We start from the raw sequence: 16,347 nt of genomic DNA, 5'->3' as shown, positions 1-16,347 counted from the left end.
CATAAAATTGCATTATTTTAAGAAAATGGGGAGAAAATAATACTAAGTGTGTAATAATGTCAACTGTCACTTCCACCTTAGAATTTTGCAATGCTCCCATGTTGATAATATTGATATCAACATTTAATAAGTACAAAGCTTGGGTAGCCTCTAGTGGCATGATGTTAATGCCAAGTTTCATTGGAATCAAAAGTTATTAAGGGGACAAACACATTAACAGACACAGGAATTATGATCCATAATCCCGTCATTCTTTACAGATAAGCAATGTAGGCTAAAAATAAACCTAGTTTGTTGAGTTGGGAAGTTGGTATGTGCTCTATTTCTTTGATGCCTAATGTTACACCACTGTACTTGTACTTAAAACTTTAATCTCTGAAGTGTCATAATATTGGGAATAATGTAATATATGTTTTACAGGTTTGCCCATTGTCTGTCGAGTCTCATGCTGGTGAGTAAAAAAGTACATATTATTTTCATGTACATTTCTTAAGATTCATTGCCAGTAAGTAAACAAGCAATATGCAGAAGTTTAATATAAAGAGAATCACTCACAAGAAGGTAAATTACATGGAAGATCATGAGCAGTAGCAGGTTAAGATCTCGGGTAGGTTCATAAGGTAAAGGTAAAGTTGTACCTGTACTTAACTAATTAAGCACTATGCCATGAAGGCGTATGGGGGAATGGATGTATAAATCCATATTTTCTTTACGTAGGCACTACTTTAGATGGTGATATGGACATCAATAGAGCCTAGGAAACTATTCAAGAGAATCTCAAAATTTCAGCCACAGAGAATTTAGATTAACCTTGTTACGAAAATGCACACAGCCTCCGACCTGGACGAATCCTCTGGATAAACGACCTAAGCTAAAGAAAATGCATTAAGGGAGGAATATAGACTGAGGCTGTTTGAGAACAGGGTGTTGAGGAGAATGTTTTGACTGAAGAGGGATGAAGTGACAGGAGGTCGTAGAAAGCTGCATAATGAGGAGCTTCATAACTTGTACTCTTCTCCAAGTATAAGTAGAATGTCAAGTAGAGGAGGATGAGGTGGGCAGGGCATGTAACACGAACAGGGGAGAAGAGGAGTGCATATAGGATATTGGTGGGGAATCCAGAAGGAAAGAGACCACAGGGAAGACCAAGGTGTAGGTAGGTGAACAATATTAAAATGGATCTTAGAGAGAGAGAAAATGGGATGGTATGGATTGGATTGATCTGGCTCAGGATAGGGACCAGTGGAGGGCTCTTGTGAACACGGTAATGAACTTTTGGGTTCCATAAAATGCTGGGAAATTCTTGTGTACCTGCAGATTTGGCTTCTCATGAAGAAGGGCACAGCTCCATAAGTAGTTAGTTAGTTAGTTATTGGAGAGGGTGAGTTTCCCCATGCACTTAGACCAGTAATGGTCCATTGTGCTTCCCTCTATGATATTCTACCAGTCTCTATATCCTACCGATATTGGTGCGTACCATTAGTCCCGACCGAGCCAGCGAATTCGGCCTCCACTAGCTTGGCGGTATCTATAATGCTTCCCCCATCTATCAGAGGCGTTAGAGACTACTGTTGGGCGGGAAACGTCCTTAAATTTGGCTCAGTGACCTCCTTTGGAGATATGAGGTTCTTTTACGTGCCGTAAGCTACGACACGGGACACACGGCTTAAAGTCCCTCCCGGAGGACTTGTTCCCTGAATTTTTCCGCCCTTAAAAATTCCACGACCTCCGCCGGGTTTGAACCCGCGTACCACGAGGTGGGAACGTTACCCCTAGACTACGGAGGCCGCTTGCTCCAGAAGTAAGTAAGAGAGTTTACATTGTTTCAGACTGAAATAGGATAAGACATATTTTGTCAAGAGATTCAAAATTATTGGATGAAAGAGAACAAACTAAATTTCAATGGTTACAGGATCTGAGCCAAATAAACTGAGATAATTTGAACAGTGTAAGACCTGATGTAAATGGACATTTCAGGAAGAAATTGTTTGGACTTCTATTTTTGCTTTGAAAAAACTGGGTTCCCAGGATATTTTGACGACGTCGAGTAATTTCTGACAGATTTTATATATATTAGTACACTCTCAGGAGGTGTTTAGTGAAGCCACAGCCTACGATCTGTACAATCGGGGTTCATAATCCAATAAGGGAATCCGGATTTCTCAATCCGCCAACACTTACGTAACACCTCTGGGACGCTTCCGACTGTGTACNGCCTAGAGAGAGAAGCTGACAACTCCATCCTGTGCAGAAGTCTATAATTGTTGCGCGCCGTTACATTTGTCGTCATAGTATGTTATGTCTTTGGCATGAGGGTGACTGGCTTTGCCTTTTTAGTGAGACATTTTGAAAGTCCAGAATGTGCTAATGTTCCAACTTCAGTGATCTCATACTGTCTCCCAGTTGGAAGAGTGAAACCGATTCGTGTAATACGACGAAAAGGCTGCCATAAACATGCATGCTCTGGGCGGCATTCTACTGGTGATGGAGCTTTAACAGCCGTTTACGCCGCGGTTGGCATTTATTGTTATTTTCGTTTCACCGTTGAAGGAAAGGCTTGTGTTTTGTATTTGTAATCCCGCGTTTTCCCTCAGATGGTTGGTGTTGATGGTGGGCTGTTGCAGATTTAAGTTAACTTTACCTCGGACTTTATGTACTTTGACTTCAGACAGAAGACCATTTTGTCTCACGCCCTTCCCAGTTCACTACTATTTGTAGTTACCGTCTCACACCCTACTGTTCATCCAGCGTCGTTATATTTGTCGAGAATAAATCAGCATAAAATCTTAAATTTTGGAAAAGTGTATATATAGTTCTTTTTAATGGTCATAGATATGATATTTGAGCGCTAATGATATAACTGTTTCTTGATTTGGTTTTATCTCGTGAAAGGCGAGAGATCGTGAATATACCTCTGAATTTTAGGTTGAAATTCTTGCTACTGAAGCACACGGTCATTCCGTCGTTCTTGACTTTCGGTTTTTACTTCCAAAGAAAAAGAGATAAGAAAAACAAAGTCTGCATTCTTGTTTGTAATTGTTACCACTCTCTTTAGAAATTTGTCGAAGTTCATTGTTCCTTGTAAGAACTTCTCTTTTATCGCACTGTCAATCCGTGGTAATAGAAGCTTCCATCTCGGGAGCAATTTATTTTTTTGTTCTTGTAGCATCTCTTTTTGATTGGCCGCAGTGCTTTCTTTTGCGTGATTGTATTTTGCAAGTTGCGTATTTGGAGAACGCTCCATAATACTAATATTTACAATATGCTTCGGCATCTTCCAAGATTTTGCCATTCCGTGAATGTCGCTTGTTTAAAACGTAATGCAGGTAACAACAATCGAGGATGTGAATGGAAGGTTAAAACAATTCATATGTAATATTGTATTTGCTGCTACAGCTAATGGTGGAACGTTTTTGTAGAAGTGTTCTGTGAAAAGTTAAAAATACTGTCGAAAGTTTACCAAAAGAGATGTGCAGGTATCAGGAAAGAGAGAATTTCAAGTTTGTAAATAGGAAGCCACTTTCTTTGATTTCATAGTTGTTCTTGTTGAAGGCTTTTTGGAACGATCAAAGTTTGTAGAAGAGGCTTCGAACTGAGTCTTGGCTGAATGTTCACCAGTGCATCGATGCTGAGAAAAGAGTTGGGTTACAGTAGAGAACTAGAGGCACTTTATCATAGGAAACTGGAACAAACTGGTATGTAGAAGAAGCACTTGAAACACTCGACAAAGTTGTAATAGGAGGCTGAATAGGGAACTTATAAACCGGTGTTCCATACTACAGTTCGTACCAAAATGTGGAGAAATTGATGTCCAATTAGTGCATGGTGGAAATATGATCACCGCCTTCTGAGTACAGGCAGAATTCTAAATTGTCCTATTATAGAATCAATAACCATAGATTCTGGAAGCGAAATTTATTAGCCGAGTTTGAAAATGCGATAGAAACATAGCTAGTTGTTGAACTATGGCGTGAAAGATGCTTACGATTAATGGGCATGGTTCTTTGTCTCCATTTGAGTAGATAATATATAGTTCTTTATCACAATTATATATTGCGCATCCACGGATGTTACAGCTGTTCTGTTTGATCGACCTTTAGTTTGGTTTAAAGCTGACCGTGGAAACCAGTTAATTGTGGAGGCCAAAGGGGTACATAAGTAGAGTTGGCCTTTTTGAGTCTGGGATATTATTGTTAAAATACTGACCTTTTTACGTATATGTGCATCGAACATTAGCTTGTTTTTACATTCGGAAAATTCGAGTCGGATAAGTAGTGTTTCAGAGTGTGTAAGATTACGCAGTAACTTAGTGACTTCGATGTTATAGGTCTATGCGATTAATTATTTTAGATTCATGAATTGCTTCTGGCATATTTTGATATTCTGCTCTTTTGATCTTAGTGATGTTGCTTAATTTATAAACTATGAAAAGAAACTCCGTGGCCTGTAGCCCGCAAGCGAACTATACCGACCGAGCGACTGCTGCTTGTCGGCGAAGCTAGTGCAAACTTTTGCGGCTAGAGGGTGTCACGCGGTCAGCGCAACGGATCCCCACGGCCGATAATCTCGGTTTTCTAGCCTGGATTATAAACTATGGAGCCGTGTTTTTTAACGATATTTATCAAAACTTGGAGTTCTTGTCCATAATGTTGTGTTGTGGCATCCTGTTGCACTGTGTCTGCGTTTTATTCATGTATTCACTGCCGTCTCACTTGTAACACACTAAAAGTTTTAAAATCCAAATTTTAAAATTTTTAATTTCGCGATTGTGACCAGTGTACTAGCCTAAAAAACATGCTACACATAAATGAAATTATACTTCGGAATTTAAAATTAAATCATGAAATCAGGAAAACGTATCGACACAAGTTACGACAGTGTACAAAAGTACAGAAATTTCTCCTATGATGGTAATGCACCTTATGATGGCCAAATAGGCTGACACGTGCTGTGCCATAGACGAGTTAAATAAAAGACATGCATCTTGAAACAGTTGAAAGTTTAAAATTTTAAAACTTTTAGTGTGAGTTGCACGTGAGACGGCAGTGAATAAGCGAATAAAAAGTTGGAATTTTTGCATTACTTTTTATATTAATTGCAACTGTTCAACTAAGGAGAAAAATAAATATATTCTAAATGTTTGCGTGTAATACGTTTAATTTCCATCTAGTGTGTACAAATAATGGGTTTAGTGGACACGTGTAGCCGATTAGCCGCGTGACACTGAGTAATTAATTGATGCTTTTCATAATATAAAATATTTTTGCCGTTACAAATAATAACTAAATTGCTACTGGGGCTCACGGTAACGTAGTTGGTGGAGGCACTGTGCTACAGGCCGGAAGGTCGCGGGTTCCTGATAAGGTTATTTGATTTCTCACATGACCTAACCCTTCCAGCCGCACTGTGGCCCTGAGGTCGACTCAACCTCTAATAGAAGTGAGTACCAGGAATCTTTCTGGGGGTTAAAGGGCGGTCGGCACGTAAGGCTGACAACTTCACCGCCATCTATGAGTCTATTGTCTAGAAAATGTGGGAGTCTCGACGTCTCAGAACCCTATGGGTCTCCACGGCCTGTTACAGTGATAGCTTTTACTTTTATTTTTAAATTAAATTATTATTAAATGTATAATAAACGTTGAAGAAAGCCTCAAATCTTATATAATAAACGTTATTTTAAAACTGGCCTGATCTATCAGTTTCGACAACACAAATTGAGAAGAACAGAGGAGTTGACGCTTTTAGTTTTGAGATTAAAATGTAGAAGTGTAGAATATGACAGTATTAAATTTACATACGGTGTGCACAAGAAATGCAGTGCACAGTGCATTAAGCTAATTTCTGCATTCTAAAGTAACAACGTTAGCGACCTGTGCCTTCACAGAACCGATGGTGCAGAGTATTGAAGCCTTCTAAAATTCTGTGTAGGTTTCAGCTGGTAGGCCCAGTACGTGATTGTGTTATTTAGGAGATGAGTTACGCGAAACATGTAGCTCGCGAGGGGGGGGGCTGACGGGAAGTACTTACAGCACTTTAATGTGATGAACTAGAAGACACTGGCCATTTGCGTAACCTAGGCATATGTGGGAGGAATCTATTGAAATGGAATGTGGGTGTGTGGACTGAACTTTTGGGGTCTATATGGCTCGGGATAGGGTTCCAATAGCGGCAATGAACTTTCGGATTCCATAAAAGATGTGTGATTACTAGCCGAGCAATCATCGGCTTCCCAGCGAGGGCTATGCTCCATGTAGCAATGCTTTATCTGACTTCTGTGCTTTCTTTTTCAAGGGTTTCGATGTTTGTTAATGTCTTTCCCCTAACTTTTGTTCATCGTGCCCTATGCGATCTAGAATTTGCTGTTATATATTCCAGAACAGGTCATCATTTTTCATATTTTAATGTCATTTTTAGGATTATATTAGTATTTAATGGAAAATCCCGTTGAAATTCAGCAGAATTCTCGTCTTTCGTATCTTCATCCTTTACCTCCTCATTCTGTTGTTTCATCCCCTTCATGCCCTTGTCTCGTCCCCCCGTCTGTTCTTTAAGACAATGAATTAAGTGACTTTTTGTCCTTTGTGCTGGTACGTGCAATCTGTTGCCACGTGAGAACGACGTAACGCGCATGCGTATACAGATAACATGTAAAAGCATAGTCATAGCGTCAGGATTTAAGGTTCTCACAGCTGTGGTTATGGAGAGTTCTGTCTTCTGGGATATCACGCCATGTAGTCCGTTGAAAGTCAGTCGAAGTTTCGGAGGAACATGTCGCTTCCATCTTCAGGGTTGAAGAATGAGTCGAGTAAGAGCAGAGCTCTTCTTCTCACCAGCTTACACGCGGGTTTCTTGCACATATTGGACCCTGAAGATGGAGGCGACATGTTCCTTCGAAACTTCGGTTGACTTTCAACGGACTGCACGGCGTTAGGTCCCAGAAGACAGAACTCTTTATTTTCATTGCCATCGTCTTTGGTCTGATATTTGTTAAAGGTTGGAATTATTTAATTGCATTATATTTTGATCCGATATGGCTTAGAGGGACGAAATATCTGTGGATGTGTGTGGAAGAATGAAACGTTCTGGGTGGTATGCATGATTTTTTATAAAAATCTGTTTTCTCGCACTCCATTACACCGAATTCTAATGCAATTTGTAGTTTGAAAATTCTTTTTAATACACTACAAAGTCGAAAGCAGGAACGATATTTTTTATCGCTGAGTGCAAACTTGTGTACGCGTTTGGACCACATATATGTGCATATGTGTAGATACGCATATGTGTACCGTTTTCTTAAAGTGCCTTCTCGAATATCACCGGATACTCAGCTGCACTTCTGGGATCAAGAAGCACTTTTATATTACTCTGTTTCTTCGAATAAAATAAGGGGTCACTATTCAAAACACGTAATTTTTATACTTCCTGTGCTTTTATGTGTTTACCCCAAGGGATCTTGATAGTGCCAATGCAGACACTGTATTCCTACCAGGCAAGGTGTGTCTCTGTATCGTTACAATAAGTCTTGGGGCGAAACAGTATTCCAAAATCTGATATATACAAAATGATGTAATAGAATCTAGGTGAAATTGTGAAGCACTGTACGGGTACTTGCATACCGGGTAACATTTCGCTGAGCTTATGACGATAGTTGAGTCATTATGACCGCCTCTGTGGTCTAGTGGTCAGAGTTCCTGGCTACAGATCCAGAGGTCCCGGATTCGATTCCCGGCGCTATCAGATTTTATGAAAATTAGTGAGTCTACAACGGGGTTCACTCAGCCTCGTGAGGATAATTGAGGAGCTATTTCAAGGAAATAGCGGCTCCGGTCTAGAAAACCGAGATTAACGGCCGTGGGGATCCGTTGCGCTCACCACATGACACCATCTTTCCGCTGAAGTTGGAGCTAACTTCGCCGACAAGCGGCGGTAGCTCGGTCAGCGTAGTTCGCTTTTGGACTACAGGTCACGGAGTTTTTTTTTTGTTTGTTCAGTTAAGTCATATTAGTACTGCATCAGACATTGTCAGTTATCTGGTGCAGGCCACCACGTTTCGTGCATTGTCACGCGACTTGTTGTCGTTACCACTTGACGGCCCTAGTCTGAAGTAAATGTACTAGCCTCATTCTCGAAAGGTACCGAATTCGATTCCAGTCGTCTCCACTAGTACTGAGAAAGGTTATATCGTACAATGCCTGTACAGTATGTATTTTATATTGCTAGTGCGGTGGGACTAAGTCCCTTGTACTGCGGCCACTTCTGGCCTATTGTACTAGCCCCACATGATAGGTGAGGGTGACTGTGGAGCAATTGGTGGAATGAAGATTGACAGGGGAAACCGAAGTACTCGGAGAAAACCTGCCTCAGCACCACTTTGTCCACAAGAAATCCCACTTGATCAGACCCGGGATCGAACCCGGGCCGCCGCGGTTGGAAGCCAACGACTAATCGTTTGAGCTATGGCAAGGCCCCTACAGTATGTAGTAGTATGATGAGAAGTAACCAACTGAAAGCGGACATGTATCCAGCTTACGAAACGTCATATGCAGGTCATCGGTTATACTTCAGGTAATAAACAGTGCCCAACATAGATTATTAGTATAACCGACTTAGGTAATTTCCCGCCCTACCTCTTGTGGTATATTTTACGATGCTGTCAGCATCTCACGCTGCTTCAAATTTTAGAATGATTCGTGTTTTAGGGAGGAAGCAATTACGGCCCAATCGAGTAACCGAAGATACCGGGAGGCACTGAAGAAAATTACAAAATACTTCAGTCAGGATGTCTCATGCCCCTGCCGAGAATTGAACCTGTTCCTAACTCAGTACAAGTCTGGAGCGTTAACGTTATATCAGCCTGCTAGATCATCTTTGTGTCTTTGTACATTTGTGCTTCTTTGGGGGGGGGATTATTTAACGACGCTTTCGGTAGCGAGCCTGGCGTCGGATGTATTATGAGTTGGAGAGAATTTAGAAGGAGGCGTTCATGGTTTAATGGAGGTACTATCTGGGTATGTTTTGGAGTGACTGAGGAGAACTGAGAAATCTGTCAGGAAAGCCGGTATCTGCCGAGTTCGGAGCCGAGCACCTCTTGAATACAAATCTAGGGCGTGACACGAGAGATTCTGCTGTCGCCCAGTAATTTCAGGTCGGGTTTAGAGATACGGAAACCATGACTCGTATTCTTCGTAACGGAATTGGTGCAGACAAGCATCGCTGTGTTAGCTTTCAGATTCACGGACGTATAATAGTATTGTGAATAAGCATAAGATGGACCTAAAGTATATACTGTATGAGTTTTTAGGCCCCATTTTGTAGGCCCCAAGAGACTACGCCAGTACGCATCTTCCCCCTACTCACATTTCCCCCAAGAAGTTATATTGAGGGAAACAACCATGGTTACGTATGGCTGTAAAGTTAGCTTACAAATGGACTATTTCTATCTCGTATTCTTATACAGGGTAGATATATAGTCCTTTCCCTTTTACTCCAAGACATCACCTCTTCACCTTCCTTGTTCGTCTAATGCTTGCTTTTTATACACCTGAGTTTGTATGTGTTTTTGGCTTGTGGTTGATGTGGTATCATTACTATATTTCTGTGCATACAGGGTGTCAGGTACGTGAGGATTGCTATCGCTTGTACGCGGCATCATATTAAGTTTATGCCGTAAATATTGTATTAAACTGTGGGCGCTTACATGTTTGCCTGGCACATATGAAATAGTGGTCAGGTTTGAACCCATTTTAAGAACCCATTCTCGCATTAGTGAACTGCCTATTAAGAACTTAGTACACTTTTTGTTTGAGTTGGTAATATTTGTAGGTCCACTGCCCCCCCCCCCTTGAAGGGTTCTGAATGCAGTAGTACAAAACGAAGAACCGAACAGATAAGTCAAGACATTCCGTCAGTCTAAATCGACTTACTTTATTGATTTGGCGCTGAAGATCGGCATTAAAAATTGTTAGATGAATTTGGTTCAGATTGAGCCCACCGGAACCCCTATTTCCTGAAAGGTTATAGACGTATACTGGTTTTGCTTATATAGCATAAACGAAATCAATATACATTGTGACTTATCGATCCACTTCTAGGCAACGGCCCGATAAACATGTTCCTCGAAGACAGATTCTTGGTAAACAGCCCATTGCTGGGTACGTACATCAGTACGCGCGACAACAAACGACATTCATTGTTGGGCAATGAATAGGTTTTCCATGAGGTCCGACCCGAGGCCATATAACTAGAAACCAACAATCCAACAATAATTAACAGTTCATTGACTTGATGCTAGTTCACCCCCGTTTGGAGGCGGGGTCGAATTCCTCCACCGTGACCCTGCGAGTCGTAGGAGGTGACGAAAAGGGAAGTCTCAAATCTGAGACAGTAAAACGTGGTCGCGATTCCCAAAGGACTCGGTCTCGAGAAAGACTGCGCTCGCAAGGGCCATTGGCATATACAGAAGACAGACCCGTCCTCTCGTGAGAGAGGACGCCCCACAAAAACAAGACCGTAACTGTCAAACAGTAATAAATATTGGGGCTCGACACCAAAACTTACTGACCGTCTGACAGTCAGTCACAATGTGACTTTGAATTAACAGTTCGGTTGGAAGTCATACTAGTCCCTGTGGAATGTTCAGGCCGAAGAAGATGACAGTATGTCAGATAGTGATTTGTGAACTACTGTAAACAGTTTTATAAAGGTCCAATAAATTCGATGAAGTCCAAAACCCGTCTTATAAGTCACGCAAACCCCGAATACGTGACAGTATTTCAAATATAAATTATTGAGTTCATGACAAGATATATGTTCTGCTGTGTACGTTGAGCTATTTTGGAAGAAGAGTTAGTACGATTCATATTTCCCATTGAGGAAGAATACCAACCTGCTATAAGCGTGCATATGCCAGTATCTATCTTTATTCCTCGTAAGTGAAGGAACATGTATCCAATAGAAGTGTTTCCAAGTACGTAGTTAGTGCATGAAACAACCCGATTAAAGACAGGTAGGTTGGATTACATACATAGAGTATTACGGTATTTTATAACGTGGAACACATTCAGAGTTTATGTTTGGTATTCCAAGAAATCACACTTTAGGGTGTTAAAATAATGAAAGGAGTGTTAAGTTTCAGATAGAGTTATCGTTTGTGCATTTTGAATAATTTAGACAGAATGTTCAGGTGAAAGTAGCTATCTGTAAATGTCCTCACCCTGAGTACTGTTGAGTGTCGGGTCAGAGGTGAAACTCCATGTACGGTCCGAAGTTGTGATAATGTGATGTGGGTTGCATTCTGTTGCCCAACTGTACTCTCTTTCTATACTTTAATAAGGGAACTGACAAAAACCACTAATTCATATTCTGTAATACGATTAAGAATATTTAAGTATATGAACACAGCATTACTAGTTAACTTTGAATGAACTTCGATATTTTAGTTTATTTAACGATGCTATTAGTAGCTCGAGGCACACGCTAGCTTAGTTGATTGAGGTACTATGCTACAAGCCGGAAGATCACGGGTTCGATTCCCGAAGAGGTCATTGGATTTTTTTTTTCAATTCACCTGAACCTTCCAGCCGCAATATGGCCCTGGGGCCGACTCAGCCTCTAACAGAAATGAGTACCAGGAATCTTCCTGGGGGTTAAGGACCGCCGGCGCGTAAGGCTGATAGCCTCGACGTCTCACAACCCTATGGGTCTTCAGGGCCGTTACCTTTTATTAGTAGCTCGGAGTATAAGACTATAGCGCCGAATGGTTGGGTGATTAATGAACGATGGATTTGAAAGGATGTGGAAGGAAGTGGCCGTTTCCTATTCCAAGGTATTATCCTGTAAAAGTGTTGAGAAAATCGGTGAAAACTTCAGGATTGTGGTGTTCCGGCCTAGATTCGAACCGAGCGCCTCCATAATACAAGCCAGAAGCGTTACCAGCTGAACTGGCTTGCTCGGTGATTTTGTGCGGAACGTTGACATTAACCCGCTGACGTAGTCACGAGTGTTTCCTGCGAATTTCAAGCATTTCCTTATTGGAAAGTTGAGTGGGGAAGGACCATATACTCGTAGTTGCCGAACTGAGAAGACTGCGCAAATGGTCTGCCTGAAACCTACTGATCAAATGGCCTAAACTAGACATAGTCACTGTACGTACAAACTATCTAACTGCTTTGTCTCATGTCTTTCACGTAAATGACCAACAATTTAGAACAGCCCTGTCCAACGCGGCGCCCACGGACGCCATAGCGCCCGTGATGTATATTTTCTGGCGCCCTCCGTAACCACATATAATTGAGCCGATTTTTAATATTAATTAAAATTGTAAGACAAGAGACATTTTTGAACGTCTGAGTACTGTTAAATATTTTCGCAAAATTTTATTATTATTATTGTTTATTATTATTATTATTATTATTATTATTAGTAGTAGTAGTAGTAGTAGTGTGGTGGCGCCCGCACCTCCATCAGTGAACTGTGCCCGAGTACATAAGAACGTTGGACAGCACTGATTTAGAATGTTTATAATATTTGAGGTATTCACTGTAGTAAAGGTTCATATTTCGGTCTCTTGCGTTACTACACCGTGTAATCTGGAAGGAGGATACCAGATTACGCGATATCTTAACCTAGAAGCCAACAGTACAGGACCTAAACGTAGAGTTTGTTGTATGATCAAGCATCAGCATGACAAGGATTTCATTAAAATTTACTCGGGTCACTTGCCCATAACCTGAACATTTACGAGTAGTCACCAATGACGCAGCACTTTTGTTTACAAACAGTGCCATCTTCTCCCTACCCACGGGTTTGATTTAGTATAGGCTGCTCATTTCATTACGTGCACCTGGCGACATGTGTGTTTATTCTGTCATGTGTGATTAAAGGTTTGAACACAGGCTAAGCATAAATGAGCGCTCTGCTATGAAGAACAGTTGTACCAAGTTTATGATTTCACTAAGCATTTTGAAATGGCTATAACTATCATGATGAGTTTACACTTGAAGAATCCTCAGATATAAATGATAAAGTAAAGACTACGATCCCAACCGGTGAAAATGACCCTGACGTTTCATTTAATTGCTCACAGACAAATGTGCAAAGGGTAGACTTTTATTTACACATTTAGAAGTGAACGTTTATGAAGAGAATGTCGACCAGTGGGTTGCAGAACCGGAAACTGGAGCACACCTTTCCGCTCACGGCTTGACATGTTTTCACATTTCCCGTTGATGTCAACAGGATTTGCAGTTTGCTGGTATATTGCGCTTCCTTCCACCGCCTTTCTGGTCTAGTGGTCAGATGCAGAGGTCTCGGGTTCGATTCCCGGCGCTACCAGATTTTCTGAGAAATAGTGGGGTCTGGAACGGGATCCACTTAGCCTCTTGGGACAATTGAGGAGCTATTTCAAGGAAATAGCGGCTCCGGTCTAGAAAACCGAGATTAACGGTCGTGGAGTTCCGTTGCGCTGACCACGTGACACCCTCTATCCGCTAAAGTTGGCACTAACTTCGCCAACAAGCGGCGGTCGCTCGGTCGGTATAGTTCGCGTGCTGACTACAGACCACGGATTTTTTTTTTATTACGCTTCATCCACTTTCGAGACTCGCGACAAAGCATTTCTGTGGTTCGTACTTGCGCTGACCGGGTGTTTAGGTCATTTGGTTAGTTACTTTTAGTGTAGGCCATTGATTCCAAAGTCACATGTCCGAGTCTGATATTTTATAGAATCATCCTGCTGAAAAATTTCTCAGCAGATACAGCGTTGCCGAACTAGGGAGAGAATCAGGATCGTTGTTGGTCCACATGAATACACGCACCTGCCGAGAACAAACACATAACCCTCGTTATAGTGTTTATTCAGTTCAAAGGACTGATTGGTCATATACTGAGAGGTCGTCGAACCTCTCTCACTTGACTGCATTCTTCAGACCATTTAAATCAATAGTGCACCCTTTGATTACTGGTCGTTTGTATTCGATAGATATTGATATGTACACATGACGACCGGCGTGATGACATTAAGATTCAACAAAGAATTTAAATAGATTATATTTATGAGTGGAATATTTGAAGGGTTTATTAAGACTTTCAGTAGTGTTTACACAGCCAGTCATTCCTATAGATTATTAATCCATTGACGATTAAAAACCTCTCCGTTTGGGATGTTCCTCCTTGCCAGTTCTTTTCATGTGTGTGTCACTCATCTGTTCTTAAGATGTGTTAATTAAAATTTACTTTATAGTTAAGTAACATTGTGACAAACTATAGAAACTTAGAATAACATTCTTCAACCCCCTCCAAAAAGAAGCAGTTATAGGATATTTTTGCTCCTTGATCCATGGGTGAGCAAACTTCTTCTCTACGACAGCCAATTAAAAGAAAGTAGATTCTGAAGGGTTCTTTCTGACGGTTGTGTGTAACACTCAGAATTACTGTTTTTTTTTTTTACTTTGCCGATCTTGCGGTATTCTAAAAACTAGCGTTTCGGAAACTGGATCTGTTTCCGTCCTCAGATGAGAGTAGGGGCCAGACACCTACTCTGTTGGGTCCCTTAGAAAGAACTAACCCCAATCGCTGGACAACCCATGTCATTATAACTATATCAATATAATTTTTATTGCATATTTCCCTGTCATCTCCATTCGACAAAGCTTGGTCTCATGTATTTATATAGCTGTAGTTATACTGACATGTGTTGTCCATGAAGAAAGCAGTCTTCTGGGATTTTGCACCGTGTATATGTGGTGTTAACCGACGTTCCTCCGAAACGTCGGTTAACACCACATATACACGGTGCAAAAGCCCTGAAGACTGCTTTCTTCATAGTCACCGCCGTGAAAGCCTCAAATCTTACATGTGTTGTCCAGTTATGGAGGTTAGCTCTTTCTAAGGGGCCCAACACAGTAGGTGTGTCCCCCCTCACCTGAGGACGGAAACAGATCCAGTTTCCGAAACGTTGTGTTCTTTGGTTTTTAGAATACCGGACGATGGACGACATTAAAAAACCTAGCAATTCTGAAAAGAAAACGCGTTCTTTATGAACTGTTTTCCGCATTTGCCTTGCTATTCTTTTATTGCAGATATATTTTACGTGTATATGTCTTATCCATATTGTGGCAAAAAATGAATGATAATTTGTAACGGAGGGCAAATAAGCCCTGTAAGATAACGTGAAATAGTCCTAGCTAGATCCTTCGCCGGTCACGGTAGCCGAGCGGTCTAAGGCATGCACTGTTTTCGCTCGCTTGGAAACTGGGATCGTGGGTTCGAATTCCACTCGGGGCATGGATGTTTGTGTGTGTTTTTCTGTGTTTCTGTACCGGTAGAGGCCTTGCAACGAGCTGATGACCCTCCCAAGGAGTCCTACCGTATGTTTGAGATCTAGTAAACCGAAGTGAAACGAAGAGTGTCATGGAGGTAGGCCTAGGCCCAGGCCCAAATGAGGGCTGTAGCGCCAATGAAAAAAGAAAAATGATTTCCTTCATTTTAGATACGGTAAACCTTTTCAGCATCAATTCACATGCGACTAAAATGAATTCCTTTGTTTGTACGAGTCATCGCCACTATAGCCGTATTTGTTATTGTTGTTGTTGTTGTTGTTGTTGTTGATGATGATGATGATGCTGCAACGGTGAATTGTTCCATGTTGCGTTTTGTTAAATGTTTTTAGAGCAGACATCAGAAATAAGTAAACTTACTGAGATCCATGGTTTTATAACTTGAAGATAACAGAAATATTACAATTCTTCCGTTTCGGCACTGCCTCCTTTTACTGCGGTCTTGTGGAAGAAACGAGCTCCTAGAGTAGAGGACAGCTGTCAGGAACGGCGTGCTGCAATATATTGCTTGTAGCTCGTTAAGTACGCAATTAATGGGATCTACATTTTATGACGTACCATTTATGTACGTCGATCCTGTATTTTTAGAAATTTGTTAAGTTCAGTTTGGGAGTCATGTAAAACAGTTCTTGTAATTGATGTGTTTGCATCTAAATTCAATTTGTCCTTCAGTTTATTATAGTGCGAACTCCCAGTACCAGGTTTAATGGATATCAGTCTAGTAGTTCTGGAGGCGAGACGTGTCATGTGCCACCACTTGCAAATAATGCATGAAAAGCTCAATCTGTGTCCAGATTCCAGTACGAAAATAATAATTTATTTCAATTCAGTTTTATTTATTTGTGCGGTAACTCAGTAGCCTTAAGGGTCAATTACAAACTGAACAAAAGAAAGAAAGAAACACATAAAGTACAAAACAAGACGAATTATAACATCTGAGTGTGATGATGATAATAAAATGTTAATAATAAAGTTGATTTAGGGGATAATAATAATAATAATAATAAACTTT

The 16,347-nt window shown here is 41.0% G+C and overlaps 1 long non-coding RNA gene across 1 annotated transcript in view; it reads left to right on the top strand.

Moving 5' to 3' along the window:
* LOC117282802 overlaps positions 1-16,347 on the top strand; it is a 173,932-nt gene that overhangs the window by 1,815 nt on the left and 155,770 nt on the right. Inside the window, exon 2 of the long non-coding RNA XR_004513683.1 lies at positions 421-451. This is a non-coding gene — a long non-coding RNA (uncharacterized LOC117282802). The remainder of the gene's footprint in view (positions 1-420; positions 452-16,347) is intronic.

This window comes from Cryptotermes secundus, unplaced genomic scaffold (genome assembly GCF_002891405.2).
Source record: "Cryptotermes secundus unplaced genomic scaffold, Csec_1.0 scaffold248, whole genome shotgun sequence".
In the NCBI taxonomy this organism is placed as follows: domain Eukaryota; kingdom Metazoa; phylum Arthropoda; class Insecta; order Blattodea; family Kalotermitidae; genus Cryptotermes; species Cryptotermes secundus.
The sequence above is the reverse complement of the archived record's forward strand: the minus strand, read 5'-3'. Positions and strand labels throughout refer to the sequence as shown.